Source organism: Lutra lutra, chromosome 1 (assembly GCF_902655055.1).
Source record: "Lutra lutra chromosome 1, mLutLut1.2, whole genome shotgun sequence".
NCBI lineage: Eukaryota > Metazoa > Chordata > Mammalia > Carnivora > Mustelidae > Lutra > Lutra lutra.
The window spans coordinates 68,479,755-68,503,401 of NC_062278.1; the positions used below are offsets into that span (position 1 = coordinate 68,479,755).

The following is a 23,647-nucleotide window of genomic DNA, read 5'->3' on the forward strand; positions in this document are numbered from 1 at the left end:
ATTACAAGATGCTTAGATAAATTTTGAAGTGCATGGGGCATACTTATATTAAAATATTGTTCATTGTTGGGGCGCCTGGGTGGCTCAGTGGGTTAAAGCCTCTGCCTTCAGCTCAGGTCATGATCCCAGAGTCCTGGGATCAAGCCCTGCAACGGGCCTCTGCTCGGCAGGGAGCCTGCTTCCTCCTCTCTCTCTCTCTCTCTTCCTGTCTCTCTGCCTACTTGTGATCTCTATCTGTCAAATAAAATAAATAAAATCTTTTTAAAAATTTGTTCATTGTTTATCTGAAATTCAAATTTAGCTGAATGTCCTGTATTTTATCCAGGCAACTCTAGTACAGATATCAAAGACTATATAAATGCCAGGAGAGGAAAGAGAATCAAATAATTGAATAGGAAAATGAAACATTATTTTTCAAATAGCAATAAATCAACAATCCCAGGAAGAGAGACCTACCATAATTAGGACAACTCAAAAATCTCACCTTAATATTTATAAGCTCTTTATCTTGGATTTCTGTTTTTGGGAAACCTTCAGAATTAATTGTGAAAACTTCATAAAAATTACCTCTCCAATTCTCAATGAATACATCTGTGAAATGAGGGGGTCGGATTGGATGAGGGTAAGAGACACTAATATTTATTGAGCACTTACTATGTGTCAGCCATCATGCTGGAAGCTTTAACATGTGTCATCTCATGTCATATGTACAATAATTCTGTGACATTTCTGAAAAGTTTACACCAGCTGGAGAAACGTGCTTCAAGTTACATGACCATAATGTAGAAAAATTAAGAATTAGAACCCATAGTCTTCTAACTCAAACATCATTTTTCTTTTTCTCTAATTCATGCTTTGCAGGTCTTACTGTCACAACTTCTCAGTTGTGCCACTACAGACCAAAAAGAGCCATAGACAGTAAGTAAATGAACAAGTATGATTATGCTCCAATGAAATTTTATTTACAAAAACACGTGGCAGAACAAATCTGGCCCACAAACTGTAGTTTGCCGATCCCCACTCTAGGCCAGTGCCATCCAAAAGAACTTTTTGCAATAATGAAATTGTTCTATATTTGCACTCTCCATTATGGTAGCCACTTACCACATGTGGTTATTGAACATTTAAAATGTGGCTAATACAACTAAGGAACTGAACTGATATATTTAAATTAATTTTAATTAAGTTAATTTTTTTATTTATTTTTAAAGATTTTATTTATTTATTTTGTTAGAGAGAGAGAGAGAGCACAAGCAGGGGAAGCAGCAGAGTCAGAGGGAGAAACAGACTTCCTGCCGAGCAAGGAGTCTGATGCGGGGCTCATCCCAGGACCCTGGTATCACAACCTGAATCAAACACAGAGGCTTAACTGACTGCATCACCAGGTGTCCCAATTAATTCAAATTTAAATAGCTATAAGTGGCTAGTGGCTCCTGTATTGGACAGCACAGTTCTAGAGGATTAGTACTATCCTGCCCAGTTCAAAGATTCCCCTTAAAATTACCAAGGACTAACAAGTCAATATGTGAAACTGTTAGATTACCTTAAATATAACTTCCCTTTTAAAATGAAGACCTAAGAACAAGCCATTAACATCAAAGGCCTTTTATTCTGGCCCAAAGTTTGGTCTAGGTCTATGGCTTTAGTATCTAAATCACAAAGGGATGGATTCCTGCCTTTGCCCTACTTGTGCTGAAATCCAGAGATCCTCTGTTTTTCATAAGGTCCCTATGTAATTTTATATGCAGTCAGTTGGGTATTGGTTGGGGAGTTCCAAACTAAAGAACTCAAAAGAAAAAATTAAACAAAACAAACAAACAAACAAACAAAAACAGCACTACTGAATTCCAAACAAATGTACCCTGTGATTTGGAAAAACAAAATTCCTCATTTTTTAAAAAATATAACACTGTGGCTTTAAAAAAGGGACATTTTTTTATGAGTCTACATAACATTTACTGAACTTTTACTATGAGATGGGCATTATTCTAAGTGTTTTACATTCATCATTTATTCCTCACAACAATTCTATGAGGTATTCCTATCATAACCCAGTTTACTGATGTAGAAATTCAGATAAAAAGAGTTGATGGATTGTTCCAGGTTATAAGGTTAATAAATGGAGGAGATGGGATTCAAACCCATGAAGTCCAGCTTGAAAGCCTATGATCTTTACAACATGCTACATTACTGAATTGCATCTACAAGACACCTGAACTTCAATGCTATCAAGTATAAGCACCCACCCTATATTTGTAACCCTTCCACAAGAACCCAGTCATCCTTTGTGGACTGTGGTGAGGAGAGGAAAGAATAGAACACCAACCTCTGAAAATAAAAATAAGAATAAATTGTGTCCAAATTTATGTTAAGTTTATAAAATCTTATTTAGGTTTTAAAAAGCAAACAATCCCAAAAATCCTTTTTCAGTAACAATTGAGAAAAATATCTAATTTTATTGTCCAAAAAGGGATTTTAGGGTATGGAAGGGATGAGAGTTCATGAAATTACTAACTTCATGGAGAAACAACTACATTGTTATATAACAATCATTATGGATCTTTTGTTCAACAAATATTTACTGAGTACCTCCTCTGTTCTAGGCAGATCTCATGGAGCATACATTCTAGGAGGCTTCTTTACTAACTTCTTATCTCGTAAATACAGATATAACTTATAAATTAGAAGCTAGAATACTCTATCTCCAAAGCACTATGATAACTAAAAACTTTTTGAACTGTGTTCTTCGGTATCTTCGGTGTTTAGGCAAACACATTTAGGAAATACACACACACACACAAATAATTTTTAACTCTAAAATTCCCCATTCCCATGATACAACCTTGGCGATGTCATCTGAACTGGTGAAGGAAAAACTGTGTCCAGCTAGTTGAAAGGCCTGAGTCTCAGATTGCATCCAGCTTGGCTTGCATTACGTGTTTCTGACTTTCAGATTCTGCAGTACTAAAGCCAATTCCATTTAGCTCTAGCAAGGCTAGGCAGTACCGAGAGGGCATTTCCACTTTACAAAAAAATATCTGGAAGAAAAAAAGAAAACTAAAACAATTTGCCAGTAAAGTGACTAGATCAACACTATCACCTAAACACACGGAATTTTTCTAGGCAAATTCAGAGATGCTACTAGAGTTATTCTTCATGATCCAGTCTCATGAGCAACACTCTCAGGCCAACAAGAAAAGGGGTAAAAGTACTTCCTACTTTTCTACTTCAGCACTAGACTACTACGCTTGTCTACATAAAAAGCAGAAAAACTGGCAATCTTGTGACTAGTCTGGACTACAAGAAATTGCATTTCTCCCAAGATAACGGTTCTGCTTCTACTCTTGGCAAGAGCATGAAAACCAAACTTGAAATATTTCAGTGTATGTTCAAGAGCTGCTAATTAACATCACTTAAGCAAGTCTCCTATGAACAAACAAGTCAGTTTGATCTTTATATTATTCTGCCCCAGTGATGCCGGGGAGAACATTATTATCAGCATGGAGGGCTTACACTAGTAATAAAAATCATCATCATCATCATCGTCGTCACCTAACACAGTAATATGTGCCTAATCCAGCAAACACAGCATTAAGTTCTCTCTCATTTAATATTTATAACATTATAAGAAATAGATTTAAAGAGTGTCAGTAGCTTGCCCAAGACCTCTCACTAATAAGTGATACAGCCCATATTTAACTTGGTCTGTGCAAATTCATCAATCTGTTATTTCTAGTATTTATTGATCAGGTAATAAATTCACAGTTTAAATCTTCTCACAATGAAGTCAACTTTGTTCCACTTCATCATTTCTACCATAAGCGTATGATATGCTTTCTGAAGTCAAGGTACTCACTCTGGGCCAACAGACTGCACAATAAGCCCATGCTATTTATCACGACATAAAAATTCACATGAATATTCTTTGCTAGAGAAATAATGATTTATAGTTCTAAAAAGAAAACAGGTCACTTTTTAGATTCCATAACAGATTACTTTTTAAGTGTGAATAAAAATCATTGGATGGGGCGCCTGGGTGGCTCAGGGGGTTAAGCCTCTGCCTTCAGCTCAGGTCGTGATCTCAGGGTCCTGGAGTCGAGTCCTGCATTGGGCTCTCTGCTCAGCAAGGAGCCTGTTCCTCCTCTCTCTCTCTCTCTCTCTCTGCCTGCCTCTCTGCCTACTTGTGATCTCTCTCTGTCAATAAATAAATAAAATCTTTAAGAAAAAAAAATCATTGGATAAACTTTAAATATAAAATTAGCAATAAATGATAAAATGCCACAAAAATGCCACAGTAGAGTCTGAGGTCTGCAAACTAGTGCCAAACCAGGGCCAGATGCCTATTTATATAAATAAAGTTTTATTAGAACACTTAGTGTCATATTGTCTATGGCTGCTTTTGTGCTATTATGGCAGAGTTGAATATTTATGATTAAGACTGCCTGGGCCTCTACAGAAAGTTTGTTGACCCTGTCCTAGAAAACCCAAAAATAGAGTTGGCATTGGAAGTGTGATAAAGAGTGATAAAGACTCGTGATCAAAAGTGGCTAAGTACAGAACTGTCACCAGTCTGTAACAGCATGAAAATGCCAACAAGGTTGTTTTTACCTTGAAGGTTTTCCTTCTTCAACAAAGAATTGAGTTGATTCATAGCGTTGAAGGTAAGAATGGACCCTACGGATGTTCTGTATCTACCAGAATGCTCAGTGTTGACATTCAGCCCCAGACTCTGAATTCCTTGTCCAGTCTCTATTCCTTCCAGGAGGGAAAGCTCATGAGGTAGAAAACTGGAAACTACACTGTGAAGAGTTGGCTCCTTAGAATCTGGATCTATTAACCAGCATACCACCTAAATAGGTTCAAAGACATTTGTACACACTTAAGTTAAAAGGGGAAAATGCTCATTTCTAATCTCACTCCTTTTCATTTAATAATAATTCAGTGGTCTTCCCAGGAGAGAATGAAAGTATAACTGTAAATTGTATAGGGACCCATTTTTGGTACTAGTGAGAGCAGTTTTCAAAGAAAGAAAACTTAAAACTTTTCCATTACTATAGCCCTCCTGCTGATCTAGTTCTGAAATAGCCTTGAAATCCAAGTGCCTCTCAGATAATTAAAACCATATTTCTGAAAATGTAGATGGAATCTTCTCAACAAAGGCTGATTTTGGTTAAGCTACTATAATAAAAATAGGCCTATATAAGTTTCAGGTTTTTAAAAATTCTTTCAACATCATAAGAAGTGATACCATTAAAACTTTATACCCCAAATTTTAGAAGGCCTCTAGGCTTTCCCCTCAGGATGAGGGCCTGCCAACAGGGCCATCCAACAAATCATTTGATTGCTAATTTTAACTTCCCTGCCAGATTAGAAAATCTGTAGTTTCTTGTGTGTGTGTGTGTGTGTGTGTGTGTATGTATGACTTTTACTTCCTTTTCTTAAAAATTTAAATTCAGTTAATTAACATATACTATATTATTAGTTTCAAAGATAGAGTTCAGTGACTCATCAGTCTTATATAATACCAGTGCTCATTACATCACGTGACATCCTTAATATCCATCACTCAGTTACCCCATTCCCTGCTCCCCAGCAACCCTCAGTTATTTCCTATGATTAAGAGTCTCTTATGGTTTATCTTCTGTAGTTTCTAACACAGTGATCTAGCCAATCAAAACTGAATTAGAATAAGGAAACCTAAGCCCTTTTCATAATTCTGACAATTATATGACTCAATTACTTCTGCACATTAAGAATGTAGTTTGATAGGGAAATGTGATATTGTGGATTGTAATAAGAAATATAAATTTGGTCTTTGTCCCCATTTCTAGCACAGAACTTCTAAAACCTTGGAAATTTCCTAAACTGTGAGATAAAGGCATCTTTTGTCATGTTAATGAGGTGACTTTAGAAATGCCCCTAGGTTACCTAAGGGTGGGAGCTGGCTACCAGTAGAACGAATCCTGTGATTGAATGGTAGGAACTTTCAGCCTGGCCCTTGACCTGCTAGGAGGTGCTTGGAGGTTGAACTGATCACCTATGACCAATGATTTAATCAATTGTGCCTATGTAATGAAGGTTCCTTAAAATCCCAAAATGACAGAGTTTGGAGAGCTTCGAGGTTGATGAACACAGAGGTGCTGGCAAGAGTAGTGTGCCTAGGGGCGCCTGGGTGGCTCAGTGGGTTAAGCCTCTGCCTTCCGCTCAGGTCATGATATCAGAGTCCTGGGATGGAGCCCCACATTGAGCTCTCTGCTCAGCAGGGAGCCTGCTTTCCCCTCTCTTTCTGCCTACTGCTCTGCCAACTTGTGACTTCTCTCTCTTTCAAATAAATAAATAAAATCTTTAAAAAACAAAAAAAGAGTAGTGTGCCTAGACCAAGCATGGAATCTCCCTTCCATCTGATTAATTGAATCTGAAAGGGGAGGAGGTCACAAGAACCTCTCATTTATAGTCAGTCAGAAATAAAGGTAAGAACCTGGACTTAGAACTGGCATCTGACATCCTTGCCAGATGTCCTTGGAGGAAGGGGGATCCTTGGAATCTCTAATCTATAGTCACTTGGTCAGAAGCACAGGTGTTAACTTGGGCTTGCAGCTGGCCTCAAAATAGTGGGCAGTACTGTGGCACTGACCCTTAACCTGTGGAACCTGATGCTATCACCAGGGGGGGTAGTATCAGAATTGAGCTGAATTGTAGGAAACCCAGCTAGTGTTTCCACATGTCATGATGATATGGGAGAAACCCTACAAACACATCAGAATTGGTCTCAGAACAATTTTACTTGGTGTCAGAGAAGTGGGTCTTACTAGAAGGGCCAGGCTCACAGAAACATACAGTTTATAAAGAAAAAAGATAAAAGGATAGGGGATGATGATGCTTTGATCCCTGGATGGCTACCTAGTGACCCATGTATGAAACTGTAGCTACACTACAGTTACTAAGGGTAAAAGTTACTAATGCAATTTAGAAATGGCAGACCTAACTCCTGAGGAGTTGGCTCATTGGATATATGAGTACATGAAAAACAGTAAGCATACTAAACATACAATCTCTTGGTTACTGTTATCTGCGATAGCTAAATAAAAGTAAAGGAAAGTGATAGGTCTGGACTTAATGGTAAACAAAATTCAGATCTGAGTCGGTCTGAACTTTAGCCATTAGCCTCCAAGTCAACTGTGCAGGGGCAACATGAAACAACCGTAAGACCTCTGGTCACCAGTAAGATAATCCTGTAGGAGTGCAATGCCTAGAAACGATCAAAACCAGGAAGTATAGTATGACAGATTTGTTTCATTTTATGGATCAGTATCATCAACTTCTTGTGGAACCTTTACTAAAATGGATTATGAGAGTAATTTAGGAGAGTTTGGTTTGGGATGATGCAGAATGAAAGAGCAGAGGGTTGATGTAGGACCCAGAGCTCACTATGGTACAATCGAAGTTGGTGTATGTGATTCAGACACATGGGAGTTTATTCCTATGGGAACAGTCCCTCTTCTCTTACAAATGCCAGCTGGAACACTCCAGATGAAGCAGCTGATACTCTTCATATGCAAGCCATATGGGACTGCTTTATGATAACTGAGATATTTATCTGCTGAAATCTAAATGCTGTGCTTTAAGGCAGCCCCTTTCACAAAGGCACCGCATATAACCTTACTGTTGCAAAACTGAAAGACAGTTTGGAAAGCCTCATCAAATTTGCCTTCTCAGCCTTCTCTCATAGGCTTTACAGATGGTAATAAAAACATTAGGTTTATTGACAAGAGAATGGGAAGAGTCAGGGGGAGGTCAAGAGACTTCCCAACAAGGTGGAAATTTTTAAAAGGTTAAGAAATAAGATGAATGTGAAGCAAATATTGATAGGAGCAAGGGAAAGAGGAAACAGAAAGGAAAGAGTCTCAGGACTCACCCCAGCAGGATGGAAATTTTTAGATGGTTATTAAGAAATGTGATGAATAAAATCAGTATTGATGGATTAAAAAAAGACTTTAATAAATCATCACCAAAGGTTGGGTGGGTCAAAGCAACCCCCATTAAATGGCCCCAAACAGGAGCACCTGGATGGCTCAGGTCATGATCTCAGGGTCCTGGGACCAAGCCCTCCATCGGGCTCCCTGCTCGGCAGAGAGCCTGCTTCCCCCTCTCTCTGCCTGCTGCTCTGCCTACTTATGATCTCTCTCTCTCTCTCTCTGTCAAATAAATAAATAAAAATTTTTTTAAAAGGGGGGGCTCCCAAACAAGACTGCTCTATTTACCATAATTTGGAGAAATTTAAAAAGCTTAAAGACATTAAGTTACAATGAGAAACCTGACCAGCAATCAGTGGTTAGGCAGATTAATCAAGTTAAAGACTGATAAAAGGGCTGGGGTCCTTTGGCTCAACCCCTCTCTGGGGACCCAAAGCCTTTAGACAATAGTAGGTAAAGCTGTCAGGGGGTAGAAAAGGGAAATTCCTAGGACTCCTTGAAGGGAGATCTAAGAACCTTAGTACTAAAATCCATTGGTAAAGCCTTGACTTGGGCTACAGTTAGAATAAGAGAATTGCAAAAATTTAATGGTTGATAGGATTATGTAAACTGGAATGTTTAAGCAGGTATTATGTAAAGAAGTTGTATCTCCTGGGGTGCCTATGTAGCTTAGTCAGTTAAGTATCTGCCTTTGGCTCAGGTCATAATCTTAAGGTCCTGGGACCAAGCCCTGGCTCCCTGCTCAGCAGGGAGTCTGCTTCTCCCTCTCCTTCTGCTTCCCCACTTGTCATCAGGTGAGCACATGCGCTCCCTGTCTCTCTCAAATAAATAAAATCCTTGAAAAAAAGAAAAAGAAGTGATATCACCTTTACCTGAATATTTTATGGTAATAGTGTTATGTCTGCCTGGGGAACACTTCCTCTACCTACCCGGTTTTATAAAACCAAAACACATTGATGTAGCCCTAATGGAGGTTATAATTAGAAATGTAAGAGTTGGCAGAATAAAGGAAAAAGTCTGTAGAAGAACTGATATGTTTGAACAGGCCTTAAATGAAGTTGTTGGGTCTTTACCTGATTGCATTTTAGGGATGGACATTATGTCTAACAGAGGAACATGTCCCGTAATTAGTACTGTAAAACACAAGGCATATAAATCCCACCCTTCAAGCAATGTTAAATGCTCAGTGTGAACCAGTAAGATTGCCTGAGCCCATACAGTGTGGAATGAAGCTTGAGTGTTGGTAGCAACAGGTTCTTTGTGCAATAGCCCTATGTGGAGACTGGGGCTAATGGCAAGAGCTTGGGCATACCTCCCAACAATGACTATGGGGACTTTAAACAAGAGGATTTCCATTTAAGGGTATTTATGGCCTTGCTATCTGATATTATTAATTGAAGTTATTCTTATGACTAAAGGATATACCATGACCTTGAAACCTGAAATACCTACCCAACACAGGTAATATCTGAGAAATGCTCTAATGGAGTTGGCAGTGCCCAGGAGAGTTCCATAATAAATTGGAAAAATGTTATACAGGATCATGCTGCCTGGAGAATGCAAAGAAGAGATATTCAAGAGCAGGGAGCCTCTTTTTTCTTAGGCTTGACACTGGAATTGTGTGAGGAGCTGCTGCTGGATTCTATTGTCAATGACATCACTCTATAAACAGCTCTTGACTGACAAAAAGATGCTAGGTTTGTGAATGGCAGTTCCAAAGTGAATGGACAATACCCTGTTTTGGAAAGTCATCATTCTATTCAAAGAAGATAGAAACGGATCATCTTGGTGTGCTGTATTGCATGCTATTTTCCTAGCAGTGATGAAAGAATTGAACACCTGGGAAAAGGCCCTATGTTTCCACTGGCTCATGAATAATGCCTGATAGCTTGGCCAAAATGTCAGTCAAGACAGCAATGGAGACCTAGCCTGTGAAACGGATGCTCCTACAGAAATTTGAAAGGGTACATTTAAGTATAACATATTAATGCCTTTCACAAGAACTCCCTTCCAGGTTAGGAAGGTGACTAGAATTATGAAGCAGATGTCCCTACATGCCCCTTTGAAATGGTAATAGATAATAGAATGTTCTTTATCAGATTCCTCTTGAAATGGTTGCCTGGACCCATGAATGAGGGTCCATGAATGAGGGGAGTGAGCACAGGGTTTGCTGTAGTAATGCAGAGATGGGCTGAATCTAGACATATTCCTCCTGCACCCCCTGAGGCACAGAAAGCTAAAACAAACTATTCTGTCAACAAGACAGTCAGAGACTGCAGACGGTTATTTGGCAGATTCCCCAGAAGGAAGGCCAGGAATATAGCTGTTAGGTGATACTAATGCTAGTAGCCTTGGGGAGGTACAAATAGGTCCATATAGGAACAGACATTGACTCTGGACCATGCTTTGCTTTCCTGAGTGTAGGTACAAAAGTTCTGAGTGCTATAAAGGAACCAGAACAGAAGATACTGCACCAGTTTGGGTGGCTGACCATCATTTCTTCAGACCAAAGAACACGCTTAATAGCCCATAACGCGCAACAAGGGGCAAAGAGATATCCTCAGTGCTAGTTTGATAGAGAATTGGAATGGACAGCTAAAATGGAGGAAGATAGGGGCACCTGGGTGGCTCAGTGGGTTAAGCTGCTGCCTTTGGCTTGGGTCATGATCTCGGAGTCCTGGGATCGAGCCCCACATCGGGCTCTCTGCTCAGCAGGGAGCCTGCTTCCTCCTCTCTCTCTGCCTGCCTCTCTGCCTGCTTGTGATCTCTCTGTCAAATAAATAAATAAAATCTTTAAAAAATAATAATAATAAATAAAAAATAAATAAATAAAATGGAGGAAGATAAAGACAGCAAGGGCTGGCATATAAGTCTTCATGAGTATGCGCTGCCATTCAACATGAACATGAATGGGGCTAAAGGTGTGTCCCCACTGGATGTGTTTCTCTGTTTTGATCTGGGGAAGTAAGGATGGGGAAGATATTGATATACATTCTTCCCCACATCACCTCAACTTCTTTCCTCCTAGCTGATGCAGGGGTCACAGGACCAGGACTACAAGTATAAGGGATGGAAATGGTGATTCCTAAGCAAGAAATCAGAATCATGCCAGATGGGGTGAAGGCACATCCTGCCCCATCAAGCCCTTCAGAATTCTAACACAAAGCACTGAAGCATAGAAGGAAAGCATAGAAGGAAAAATGGTAGCTATGGGTAAAGAAATGAATAAATGGATTATGTAATGAAGAAAATCCAATATTAACGCCCCAAAAGAAGCTCTAAGCAAGAGATGATATTGTCTCTTATCTCAATTATGTTAGATGCCTGAAAGGGTGAAGCCATATATAGATGACAACCCTCTTGTTTTTGGAATCTGGTACTATCAAATGGAAGCCTACAAACATGAGATACATCTTCATATAATGATGATGCACTGGATAGTTAATAACTGAAATGGGATTCTAGTACTGTGCCAACTTCTTTTAACTTTTATTATTATTTTGCTATAATACTCACATTATAACAATCATGTTTGAAGACCAGGGGTGGGCTGTGACATTGTGACTTATAATAAATATGTATTTGGTCCTCCTTCTCATTTCTGGCACAGAACTAAAATCCTTGAAATTTGCTAAACTGAGAGACCCCCCCTCCCAAAAAAAAGAAAAGAAAAGATGTCTTTTGTTATGTTAATGAGGTGGCTTTTGGAATGTCTCTAGGTCACCTAAGGATGGGGGATGGTTGCTAGAAGAACCATTTCTGTGATTGGAGGGTTGGAACTTTCAGTCCCACCCTCCTGGGATGGGGTAGTGGCTGGTGGCTGCACCAATGGCCAATGATTTAATCCATCATGCCTTTGTGTGAAGTCTCCATAAAAACCCAAAAGGCAGGGTTTGGAGAGCTTCCAGGTCAGCAAATAAACGGAAATGCAGGGAGAGTGGTGTGTTTGGAGAGGGTATAGAAGATTCATGCCCCTTCTTACATATCTCTCTCTATTTATCTCTTCATCTGGCTACTGATTCATATCCTTTAATATCTTTTGTAAAAAAAAAAAAAAATCTAAGGAATAAATTGGTTTCATGAGTTCTGTGAGCCCCTTCAGCAAATTAATTGAACCCAAGGAGGGAATGGTAGGAAACTTTGATTTATAGCTGGTGGGTCAGAAGGACAGGTAACAACTGCATAGGCAGTGTCAGAATTGAGTTTAATTGTAAGATAATCAGCTGGTACCCAGGGAATTGCTGGAGGTGTGGGGACCTCCCCACCACCACATTAGAAATTGGTGATCAGAAACCTTTTAGAGAATATTGAATAAGGTAGTTTGATGTAAAAGTTGACACATGTTTCTTATAAAAGTGAGATTTTAAAAATTAATAGTTTATCTTCTTGCATCAAAAGTGTTATGACTGACAAAACCAGCTATGCAATGTTTCAAGTAGTTTATGCAAAAAGTGCTATAATAAATCTGAGATGGTATAGTTTTTTGTTGTTGTTGTTTTTGTGTTTTGGGTATAGTAGTTTTAATGAGAAACTTGTATTAAATATATTCTCATTTTAGACTCTGGAACATCAAAATTTTTTTGAGTTCTTTTGTTTAAATTCAACTAATTAACATATACTGTATTATTAGTTTCAGAGATAGAGTTCAGTGATTCATCATATATATGATGTATATATATAATATAGATATATATATAACATATGTATAACATATATATATGATATATATATCATATATAATACCCAGTGCTTACCCCATACCTTCCCCACTCAGCAATTCTGTTTGTTTCCTATGATTAAGAGTATCTTATTGTTTGTCTCCCTCTCTGATTTTGTATTGTTTTACTTTTCCCTCTCTTTCTCTATGATCCTGTTTTTTTTCTTGAATTCCACATGTGAGATCATATGATAACTCTTTCTCTGATCAACTTACTTATTTATATTTATATTTAACTTATTTATACCCCCTTGTTCTATCCACATTGTTGCAAAGGCAAGATTTCATTTTTTCTTTTAAGGTTGAGTAGTACGGAACATCAAAATTAAGTGACAACTTTTTATATCCAGGAAAGGTCAATTTAAAAACTACACAGAATTTATCACATGTAAACCAAGCCTAGCCTGAACTACAGAAAAGGACGATATCTTCAGTTTATCTGATACTGCCTTTGGAAATCTTTCCCTCAAAAAGCTAAAGAAACTAAGAAATCAAAATTTATCCTATTATTGGGACACCTGGGTGGCTCAGTTGGTTAAGCAGCTGCCTTCAGCTCAGGTCATGATCCCAGCGTCCTGGGATCGAGTCCCACATCGGGCTCCTTGCTCATCAGGGAGCCTGCTTCTCCCTCTGCCTCTGCCTGCCATTCTGTCTGCCTGTGCTTGCTCTCTCTCCCTCTCTCTCTCTGGCAAATAAAAAAAAAAATTTATCCTATTATTGATTATATTGCTAATAAGAACCAAGTAATATCATATATCAAATCAAAATTAATATTCCATACGCCTCATGTATCCAGTATCAACAGGAGGAAAAATGATACCCCTTTGAAAGCTATGATATTATAAATAAATGTCTTATGAAAATGTATTATACTGTAAAATATATGTTACAATAACATAAGTTACCTTTTCCTTAACTCAGAATCATCATTATGAGAAGTGTTTCATGCTTTGCTATTATAATAGCAAAGTTCTCAGGGGCTAGTAAGGTAATCTGTCTTATGCCAAATGGCCCTATCATTCTTTTTGACATCTTAGGTTTACACATTTTTCCTATTTTCTGCCTCTGTCTTCATCGATATTTGAAACATTTTCCTATCATATATTTAAATCTGACAGTTCTCATTTCATTTCTAATTTACTGAGAGAAAGAAAACCAAACATAACCAAAATCAAAAAATTTTTACATCTGTAAGGAAAGGTATGAACTTTAGTGCTTCGAATTTGTGGAATCTCTGTTTCTATCTACACAGAGGTAGTTGGTACATCACATTCTGTTCTTGGTGAATGAGATTACTAGATAAAAGAGTGACTACTCTAAAAAATTTAAGCTTCATTGTTGGAGCTAAATAAATACCAAGTCAATTTAGAATTCACGAAACACATTAAAATTTTTTTTTAAGTATGGTAAAAATTAAATAAGACATGAAACCTTAGGATCTTCATAACTTTGCATCAGGGAGATACCACAAGACAAGACAGAAGAAGACAAAAGAAGAATCTTATAGCTCTGGATGAAGTTATAGATGATAATAGAATGTTCTTTATCAGATTCCTCTTGAAAGCAGGATAGAAGGTACCACATTCTCTCTTTCACAGTCAGGCTTGGATCCAGAGAAGGTGGGACAAAACTGGAATGAATTTCTTTAGAAAACACACAAAAAGTCTTAAAGCAAACACATTTGAAGCAGCAATCTTTAATGAAAAGACTGAAAAGCCTAAGGGTCTAACTCCATGGAACCAATAATTCAGCATCACCTTATTCAGGTCTCACTGGCTACAAAGATGAAGTGCTACATATTCTAAAAATTACAGCTTGTGCTATGTAATTAATAATGCTCTATTTAATTAGGTGAAATATTTAAATACCAAGATTTCTAGGAATAAATTTACATTTCTCGGAATAAGGAGTTAAAAACATAAAAGGTATTATGAATTTTAAACGAACTCCCTATTTTTAAAAGATTTAGTATGAACATATAATGCTAGATCAAAAAAATGAAATTCAAGTATCTATTTAACATAACACATTTTCCCTCAAAACAACAGAAAAATATTCCATTCTTCATGGCATTCTTTAAAATGTTAACTTGTTAATTTTGCTCCTGTCTAAAACCAATCTATCAGCTAGGTAATGCAACAACTGTAATCAAATCACAAGGTATTTCCAGATCATATCTCTCAATTCCATAGACATCTACAAAGGCTGTACAATTCAACTACTGTAGATGTTCAACTCATCTCTGTATCTAGATAAGTTCCAGACCCAGTCAATAACATGAAAAAAGTCTGAAAAGAAACTGCTATGATCCAATCTTCAAAAATAAACCCTCAAGGTGGCCAGGAAGTCCCTAAGTCTCCACTGACTTCAAGAAGAAAAGATAGTATCAGTAGTCCATGTGAATAAGTTAAAGGGGAATAAAGGTGGTGCCTAAGACAAACATTCTAGTTAATAAATGAACTAAGGTACACAACAGTCACTATCCCACCCCCCAAAATTTTTAAGCCTAAAAATAAATTCTAGTTAAGTATCAGGAAGTTATTCTCAACAAACAGGTCATTATACTAATAGAGGTTATATTAAAAATTATATGTTGATTAAGCCAATAGTGACTACTTACCAGGATGCTTTTGTTCCTTCTGCAATGAAAAATAATAAGCATCTCTTCCACCCCAGCATACTGCCAGACCAGCCACCAGGATGTCATCACAACCTTTAACAGGAATGCCATCATCTCTAATAGGGGTTTCCTGAGGTGAGCCAACAAAGTAAATCAAAAGTGAAATTGTTTAAAATCTCAAAACAAAGCCATTAAACTGAATGTTAAAAAAAAAAAAAAAAAAAAAAAAAAAAAAAAAAACAAGGATTGGGGAGGAGCAAGATGGTGGAGGAATAGGAGACCTAAATTTTATCTGGTCACAGGAATTCAGATAGATAGCTATCAAACCACACTGAATACCAATGAACTCAATGGAAATCAAAGAAAAGAATATAGCAGTTCAATGAACAGAAAAGCGACCACTTTCTGGAGAGTAGGATATGCAAAGAAGGGAATCCAAGGCAGCCAGAGACCAGGGAGAGAGAAGTGATTGACTCCTTTTCTCTGAGGGCTGACTGAGGTGTGGGGCCCTGAGTTCTCAGCTCCTCTGGGGCCAGAGATTGGAAGGCTTCCATTTTCATTCTCACCTTCCAAAGCCATATGGAAAACATTCATGGAACAAAAGCTACTGAGAGTGAACCCAAGCAGATTACTTAGCCTGGCCCCTGACAAAAGCAGTGCAATTCCATCCACCTCAGGCAAAGACATTTGAGAACCACTGCAACAGGCCCATCTGCCAGAAGATCAGCAAGAATATCCAGCCAAGACCAAGTTAATCAATCATTGAGAACCATAAAACTCTGTCACTAGAGGAATAGAGCACATAGAATTCAAACTTTTTCCCCCATGATTCTTTAGTCTTTGAAAATTAATATTTTTAATTTTCTTTATTTTTTCTTTTTCTATTTTTTTTTAATTTTTCTTCTTTCCTTTTTCAACTTACCTTATTTTCAGCTTATCTTATTATCTTTTCATCTAATTATTCCTTTTCTAAAATCCTTTTTGTCATTTTTACAGTCATATTCTATCCCTTCATTGTATTTAACCTTATTTTTTGTATATATATGTTTTTCTTTCTTTAAAGTTTTGGGATACAGTTTCTTCTAGGAGACAAAAATATACCCTAAATCTAGTGAATGGCTTTGTTCTACTCGCTCACCTGATCACATTCTCTTCTTTTTTTTTTTTTTTTAGTTTTTCTTCTGTCTTTTTTCAGCCAACTTCTTATCAATTCCTTTTTTAAAATCTTTTTTAATTTTCATCTTTATAGTCATATTCTATCCCTTCATTGTATTTACCATTATTTTTGTATATATATATTTTTTCTTTAAAATTTCAGGAGGCAGTTTCTTCTAGCAGACCAAAATATACTCAAAATGTAGTGTGTGGCTCTGTTCTATTCACTAGCCTGATAATATTATTTCTTTCCTTCTTTCTTTTTCTCCTTCATTTTCTCTCCAGTTTGGGGTCTCTAATGATTTGTTTAGTGTATATTTTCCGGGATCCTTCTTACCCTTTTAGCATTTTGTTTTCTCATTCATCTCTTCTCTGGACAAAATGACAAAACAGAAAAATTCACCTCAAAAAAAAGTACAAGAGGCAGTACTGACTGCCAGGGACCTAATCAATATGCACATTAGTAAGACATCAGAACTAGAGTTCATAATGATGATTATATAGATACTAGATGGGCTTGAAAAAAGCAAAGGAGGTACTAGAGAATCCTTTTCAGAAAAATAAAAGAACTAAAATCTAACCAAATCAAAATCAAAAGGCTATTAATGAGGTGCAATCAAATACGGAGGCCGTAACTGCTAGGATAAATGAGGTAGAAGAGAGAATTAGTAATATGGAAGAACAAATAATGGAGAATAAAGAAGCTGAGAAAAAGAGATATAAACAACTACCTGATTATGAGGGGAGAATACGAGACTTAGTGATACCATAAGACAAAACAATATTAGAATAATTGGGATCCCAAAAGAAGAAGAAACAGAGGGAGGGGCAGAAGGTATATAGAGCAAATTATAGCAGAGAACTTCCCTAATTTGGGGAAGGAAACAGGCATTCAAATCCAGGAGGCACAGAGAACCCCTCTCAAAATCAATAAAAATAGGTCAACACCTATTTTTTAATTAACATTTAACATTTTTTAACATTAACTAATGTTAACTAACATTTTTAATGTTAATTAATGTTAATGTTAAGTTTCAGAGACAAAAGAAATTCCTGAAAACAGGACAAGAAGTCTGTAACCCACAATGGTGGAACATTAGATTGGCAGCAGACCTATCCACAGAGACCTGGCAGGACAAAATGGACTGACATGATATATTCAGAGCACTAAATGAGAAAAATATGCAGCCAAGACAGCTAGGCTGTCATTGAAAATAGGAGAGACAAAACTTCCAGGAAAAACAAATAAACAAACAAAAAAGAACTTGCAAACACCAAACCAGCACTACAGGAAATACTGAAATGGGTCCTCTTTGAAATACTGAAATGGGTCCTCTAAGCAAAGAGAGAGACTGAAATTAACATAGACCAGAAAGGAAGAAACAATACACAGTATCAGTCACCTTACAGACAATACAGTGGCACTAAATTCATATCTTTCAAGAGCTACCCTGAATGTAAATGGCTAAATGCCCTAATCTAAAGACACAGGGTATCAGATTGGATTAAAAAAAAAAAAAAAAAAACAAGGCCCATCATTATGCTGTCTGCCAGAGACTCATTTTAGACCCAAGAACTCCTCCAGATATAAAGTGAGGGGGTGGAAAACCATTTACCATGCTAAGGGACATCAAAAGACAACTGGGGTGGCAATCACTATATCAGACAGATTTTAAACCAAAGACCATAATAAGAGATGAGGAAGGACACTATATCATACTTTAAGGGTCTATCCAATATAATGATCTAACAATTTTAAATATCTTTGCCACTAACATTGGAGCAGCCTATTATATAAGCCAATTAATAACAAAATCAAAGAAACACATTGACAATATCACAATAATAATAAGGGACTTTAACACCCTCCTCACTGAAATGGATAGATCATCTAAGCAAAAGTCAACAAGGAAGTAAAGGCCTTAAATGACACACTGGACCAGATGGATTTCACAGATATATTCAGAACATTCCATCCCAAAGCAACAGAATACACATTCTTCTCTAGTGCACATGGAACATTCTCCAGAATAGATCACATCCTGGGTCACAATCAGGTCTCAACCAGTATCAAAAGACTGGGATCATTCCCTGCATATTTTTGGAGCTCACTGCTTTGAAACTAGAACTCAATCACAAGAGGAAAGTTGGAAAGAACCAAATACATGGAAGCTAAAGAGCATCCTACTAAAGAATGAATGGGTCAACCAGTAAATTAAAGAAGAATTGAAAAAATTCATGGAAAAAAATGAAAATGAAACACAACTGTTCAAAATCTTTGGGACACAGCAAAGACAGTCCTAAGAGGAAAGTATACAGCAATACAAGCCTTTCTCAAGAAATAAGAACAACCTAATGCTACACCTAAAGGAGCTGGAGAAAGCACAGCAAAGAAAGCCTAAACCTAGCAGGAGAAGAGAATAATAAAGATCAGAGCAGAAATCAGTGAAATAGAAACCAAAAGAATAGTAGAACAGATCAATAAAACTAGGAGCTGGTTCCTTCAAAGAATTAATAAGATCAATAAACCCTGGCCAGACTTATCAAAAAGAAAAGAGAAAGGACCCAAATAAATAAAATCATGAAGGAAAGAGGAGAGATCAAAACCAACACCAAAGAAATGCAAACAATCATAAGAACATATTATGAGCAACTATACACCAGCAAATTTGACAATCTGGAAGAAATGGATGCATTCCTAGAGACTTATAAACTACCAAAACTGTGAACCAGGAAGAAAAAAAAAAAAACCTGAACAGATCCATAACCAGTAGGGAAATTGAAGCAATAATCAAAAATCTCCCAACAAACAAGAGCCCAGGGCCAGATGCCTTCCCAAGGGAACTCTACAAAACATCTAACAAAGAATTGATACCTATTCTCCTGAAACAGTTCCAAGAAATAGAAATGGAAGGAAAACTTCCAAACCCATTTCATGAGTCCAGCATTACTTTGATCCCAAAAGCAGACAAAGATTCCATTGAAAAGAATTACAGACCAATATCCTTGATGAACATGGATGCAAAAATTCTCACCAAAATACTAGCCAATAGGATCCAATAATACATTAAAAGATTATTCACCACGACCAAGTGGGATTTATTCCTGGGCTGCAATGTTGGTTCAACATCTGCAAATTAATCAATGTGACACAATACATTAATAAAAGAACAAGGATCATATAATATTTGCAATAGATGCAGAAAAAGTATTTGACAAAGTACAGTATCTATTCTTGATTAAAACTCTTCAGTGTAGGGATAGAGGGAACATACCTCAATATCATAAAAGCCATATATGAAAAGCCCACAGTATTATTCTCAATGGGGAAAAACTGAAAGATTTTCCCCTAAGGTCAGGAACACAGCAGGGATGTCCACTATCACCACTGCTATTCAGCACAGTACTGGAAGTCCTAGCCTAAGCAATCAGACTACAAAAAGAAGTAAAAGGCATATGAATCAGCAAAGAAGTCAAACACTCACTCTTTGCAGATGATATGATACTTTATGTGGAAAACCCAAAAGACTCCACTCCAAAACTGCTAGAACTCATACAGGAATTCAGTAAAGTGTCAGGACATAATATTAAAGCACAGAAATCATTTGCATTTCTACACATCAACAACAAGACAGAAGAAAGAGAAATTAAGGATTCAATTCCACTTATAATTGAACCTAAAACCGTAAGTTACCTAGGAAAAAAATCCAACCAAAGAGGCAAAGAATCTGTACTCAGAAAACTATAAAGTACCCATGAAAGAAGTTGAGGAATACAAAAAGAAATGGAAGAAGTTTCATGCTCATGGATAGGAAAAACCAATATTGTGAAAATGTCTCTGCTACCTAGAGCAATCTACACATTTAATGCAAACCCTATCAAAATACCATCAATGTTTTTTTCAAAGAAATTGGACAAATAATTCTAAAATTTATATGGAACCAGAAAAGACCCCAAATAGCCAGAGGAATGTTGAAAAAGAAAAGCAAAGCTGGTGGCATCACAATTCTGGTCTTCAAGCTCTTTTACAAAGCTGTAATCATCAAGGCAGCATGGTACAGTCACAAAAACAGACACATAGATCAGTGGAACAGAATAGGGAGCCCAGAAATGGATCTTCGACTCTATGGTCAACCAATCTTTGACAAAGCAGGCAAGAATGTTCAATGGAAAAAAAGACATTCTCTTCAACAAATGGTGTTGGGAAAATTGGACAGCCACATGCAGAAGAATGAAACTGGACCATTTCCTTACACCACACATGAATATAGACTCAAAATGGATGAAAGACCTCAATGTGAGAAAGGAATCCATCAAAATCCTTGAGGAGAACACAGGCAGCAACCTCTTCAACCTCAGCCACAGCAACTTCTTCCTAGAAACATCACCAAAGGCAAGGGAAGGAAGGGCAAAAATGAACTATTGGGACTTCATCAGGATCAAAAGCTTTTGCACAGCAAAGGAAACAGTCAATAAAACCAAAAGACAACTGACAGAATAGAAGATATTTGCAAATGACATGTCAGATAAAGGGCTAGTATCCAAAATCTATAAAGAACTTATCAAACTCAACACCCAAAGAACAAATAATCCAATCAAGAAATGGTCAGAAGACTTGAAGAGACATTTCTGCAAAGAAGACATCCAGATGGACAACAGACACATGAAAAAGTGTTCAATATCACTCCACATCAGGGAAATAAAAATCAAAACCTCAATGAGATACCCCCTCACACCAGTCAGAACGGCTAAAATTAGCAAGTCAGGAAATGACAGATGTTGGTGAGGATGTGGAGAAAGGGGAACTCTCCTACACTGCTGGTGGAAATGCAAGTTGGTTCAGCCACTCTGAAAAACAGTATGTAGTTCCTCAAAAAGTTGAAAATAGAGTTACTATATGATCCAGAAATTGCAGTACTGGATATTTACCCCAAAGACACAAATGTAGTGATCTAAAGGGGCACATGCACCCCAATGTTTATAGCAGAAATGTCCACAACAGCCAAACTATGGAAAGAGCCTACATGTCCATCAACAGATGAATGGATAGAGAAGATGTGATGTATATATACAATGGAATATTATGCAACCATCAAAAAATAAAATCTTGCCATTTGCAATGATATGGATGGAACTAAAGGGTATTACGCTAAGCAATATAAGTCAATCAGGGAAAGACAATTATCATATGATCTCATTGATATGTGGAATTTGAGAGATAAGACAGAGGATCATAGGGGAAGGGATGGAAAAATGAAACAAAATGAAACCAAAGAGGAAGATAAACAATAAGAGACTTTTAATCTCAGGAAACTAACTGATTGCTGTAGGGAAGGGGGTGTGAAGGATGGGGTGGCTTGGTGATGGGCATTGGAGAGGGTATGTGCTATGGTGAGCACTGTGAATTGTGTAAGACATATGAATCGCAGACCTGTACCCCTGAAACAAATAATACATTATATGTTAATTTTTTAAAATAAATTTTTAAAAAATGATAATAATACAAAACTATTTGATTGGCAAAATTTCCAGATCTCTAAAATATGCATTATTTGGATGGTCATTTTAAGGTATGTGTAAGATCTTTCTAGGCTTTCCATCTATTAAGATAATTGTCACTATGAAAAATTTACCAAAGATTTCCTAAAATAGATCTATAATAATAAGTAAAATGGTTATTAACTAAATCTTTTTAAAGCTTCATTTTGAATTGCTGTAACTCAAACAGAAATAAAGACCATTTGAAAACTACAAGCATCTTACTTCTTGGTGAAGAATCAGGCATGATTTGGTATCTGGATTCAACATTTTTTCTAAAATAAGTCATCTCCAACTTTATAAATATAGGTCAAAAACCAGTTATATTGTTTGTAATTAGATCCCTAATATCTTGAAAGTAAATGGCACATATTTGTTAAATTTAAGTGAAAAATTTTATCCCTCTAACCCCTAGCACAGAGAATATGCTCAATTTTATGTATTTTGAATGAAAAATGGAAAATATTAGTCAATGCAAAAAGTACATAAAACATGTCATTAACACATGTGGTCCATGACCTAAGTGTCCACTGATAGACAAATGAATAAGGAAGATGTGGTACATATATACAATGAAATACAGTGCTTAAAAAAAAAAAAAGATGAGAACTTGCTCTATAAGACAACATAGACTTAGAGGGTATTATGCTAAATGAAATAATTCAGACTGAGAAAGACAAATACCATATGATTTCACTTCATATGTGGAATCTAAAACAAAAACACACAAATAAATAAAAAGCAGAATCAGACTTTTTAAATTATTTTTTCATAAGTTTTTATTTTTTTATTAACATATAATGTATTATTAGCCCCAGGGGTACAGGTCTGTGAATCACCAGGTTTACACATTTCAAAGCACTCACCATAGCACATACCTTCCCCAATGTCCATAACCCCATCTCCCTCCCCCTCCCCCCTGCAACCCTCAGTTTGTTTTGTGACATTAAGAGTGTCTTATGGTTTGTCTCCTTCCTGATCCCATCTTGTTTCATTTATTCTTTTCCTACCCCCAAACCCCCCACATTGCCTCTCAACTTCCTTAAATCATATGATAATTGTCTTTCTCTGATTGACTTATTTCGCTAAGCATAATACCCTCTAGTTCCATCCACATTGTCACAAATGGTAAGATTTCATTTCTTTTTTTTTAAAGATTTTATTTATTTATTTGACAGAGAGATCACAAGTAGATGGAGAGGCAGGCAGAGAGAGAGAGAGAGAGAGAGGGAAGCAGCCTCCCTGCTGAGCAGAGAGCCCGATGCGGGACTCGATCCCAGGACCCTGAGATCATGACCTGAGCCGAAGGCAGTGGCTTAACCCACTGAGCCACCCAGGCGCCCCAGATTTCATTTCTTTTGATGGCTGCATAGTATTCCACTGTATATCTATACCACATCTTCTTTATCCATTCATCTGTTGGTGGACATCGAGGTTCTTTCCATAGTTTGGCCATTGTGGATATTGCTGCTATAAACACGAATCAGATTTATAAATATAGAGAATAACTGATAGTTGCTAGAGGGAAGGGAAGATTGGGGGGTTGGGCAAAATGGGTGAAAGAGAGTGGGAGATACAGGCTTCCGGTTATGTAATGAATAAGTCATGGGAATAAAAGACACAGCATAAAGAATATAGTCAATG

General features: G+C 37.1%; 1 pseudogene; it reads right to left on the reverse strand.

Annotated features, from left to right (window-relative positions):
• The window catches only part of LOC125097362 (DNA polymerase theta-like), a 139,990-nt pseudogene that overhangs the window by 46,434 nt on the left and 69,909 nt on the right, over positions 1–23,647 (reverse strand).